Source organism: Cervus canadensis, chromosome 16 (genome assembly GCF_019320065.1).
Source record: "Cervus canadensis isolate Bull #8, Minnesota chromosome 16, ASM1932006v1, whole genome shotgun sequence".
NCBI classification, from domain to species: Eukaryota; Metazoa; Chordata; class Mammalia; order Artiodactyla; family Cervidae; genus Cervus; species Cervus canadensis.
Genome location: NC_057401.1, coordinates 10261650 through 10263858, shown reverse-complemented (window position 1 = coordinate 10263858; position 2209 = coordinate 10261650). Strand labels below are relative to the sequence as shown.

Genomic DNA, 2209 nt, shown 5'->3' with positions numbered 1-2209 from the left:
GAAAAAGTTCTGTTCTCATCTACAGGGGAATGGGGAGATTCCATCTGCACTCAAAACCCAAGCAGGGCTCTGTTACAACCTAGAGAGGTGGGAAGGCGGAAGGGGTGGGATGTGGGAAGGAGGTTCAAGAGGGCGGGGACATATGCTTTAAAAAAAAGAAAAAAACAAGCAGTATATTCAGTCACCTGCAAAAAATTTTGCTCCATTCTCCCAGTAGACAAGTTAAGAAGTGTGACTTTGTCTTTACAAGTCAATACATACAAAATCTGTCAATCATTCCATTTTCCAAGAAGTCAGTTGGATGTGCCATTTAAAAACACAGCTCAGTGGGATGTTATTTTGGACACATGTAAATATGGTCACAAGTTTGACCTACCTGTACAAATCTTACAGAATCAAATCCCCAAATTCACTGACATATCAGTTATATAGGACTTTCAGTGACACAGATCTTTAACAGTTGAAGAATATGGCAAATCGGCAGCTCCAATATACTAGAACAGAGTTTCTAAAAATGTGGCCTATGAATTACGTTTATCACAAATACCTGGGAAGCTTCTGAAAGGACAGATTTCTAAGCCCCACCTTAGTCCTAGAATTTTCATGGATAGTGTCCATTACCTTATAAAAAGAAACAAACAAGCAAAAAAACCCTTCTTGGGTGAATATTTTACGTTCTACAATTTGAAAAGCACTCAATCACAGAAATGAGGACATCTGCTCAGGCCGAGCAACCTGGACTTCTCACATCTACATGATGTGAAGCAAGATGTAGACAATTAGTAACGACCAACACCCACTGTGGTGAAAGCAAAATAGGAGACATCTCCATAGAATAATGAAAACTAGAGCTTATAGTCATTCCATCTCACCTTTTCCTCTTTTTCCTTCAGTAAAGCAGAACGGGACTTTTTCAGGCACAGAAAATCTCATTTATTACTGTAAAGAAATAAGTGGTCATGTCATGCACACACACAAAATAAACAGGAGGAAAAACAAGTTTGGAGACAAAAATGATGAATCAATCGCTTCTCGGCCTTTTGGCTAAGATCAAGTGTAGTATCTGTTCTTATCAGTTTAATATCTGATGCGTCCTCTATCCGAGGACAATATATTAAATGGATTTTTGGAGCTGGGAGTTGGAATGGGAGCTTGCTCCGTCCACTCCACGCATCGACCTGGTATTGCAGTACTTCCAGGAACGGTGCACCAAAGAAAAAAAAAAAAAGAAAAGAGAGAAGAAAAAAAAAAGAAAAAAAAAAAAAAATGATGAATCAAGTTCTGGACAGTGATTCATGAAAAAGTTATGAATTAAGTACCATCTCCTATTTGTAGGATCATCCAAGTGGAGTTTGCCTATGGGCAGCTGGCTCTCTGATCTCATACTCAAGGAGAGGTCTAGAGTCAACATACAAGTGACACCAGAAGACTTGAGTGTAAAGTGTGTAGAGTGGCCAAAGCGTAACAAGCATAGAATCTTTGGGAACATCCAAAAGAAGATTCCTCAGAGTAGAGTGATGGAAAACACGATCCAGAAGGAACGAGAAGAGCTGAGAGAGTGATACGGAAACCAATGAAAACACATCCAAACGAGAAAAAAAAAAAGGAATGATCACAGTGTCAAATAAGAAAGAGAAATCATATAAGTACAAAAAGTACCTACTGAATTTGATAAGTAGATCACCGGTGATCTCTGTAAGAGATGCTTTCATAGATGACTGTGTGGTGGGAGGTCAGATTGCAGAGAATTGAGGAGCAGTCAGAACAGGAAGTCAACAGAGCATGTGGGGATACTCTTTGGAAAGAGCCTGACTGGGAAGGAAGAAGGGGCAGCATTCAGAGAGGGATTTTCAATAGGGAAGAGACAGGTACTTACTTAGGTACCAAGCAAAGAATCAGTGGAGAAAGAAAGAACAAGAATACAGAATGGTGTGGGAATAATGTGTGGAGAGACTCCCTGGGGAAGGAAGAAGATGTGATTTAATGCACTGAGGAGAGAATTACCTTTAAAAAGGAGATGAACATTTTACTGGGCTACTAGAGTGAAGGACAGAGGAAAGTCAGGTGCAGATGAGTTTGCAAGTGAGGAGCGAAGGAAAGAGATGAGTAAAGTCGCAACTAATGACCTCAGTGTCTCCTACGAGACAGAAAGAAAGGGTATCTCTTTACAGAAGGTAGTAGTGGGATTAGAATAGACAGTTGAAAAAAA

General features: G+C 39.9%; 1 non-coding gene across 1 annotated transcript; it reads left to right on the top strand.

Annotated features, from left to right (window-relative positions):
- Positions 1-1024: 1024 nt before the first annotated feature.
- On the top strand, positions 1025-1215 carry LOC122454669. Its single transcript, XR_006273481.1, has one exon. It is a non-coding gene; the product is annotated as a U2 spliceosomal RNA (small nuclear RNA).
- The last annotated feature ends 994 nt before the right edge of the window (positions 1216-2209 follow it).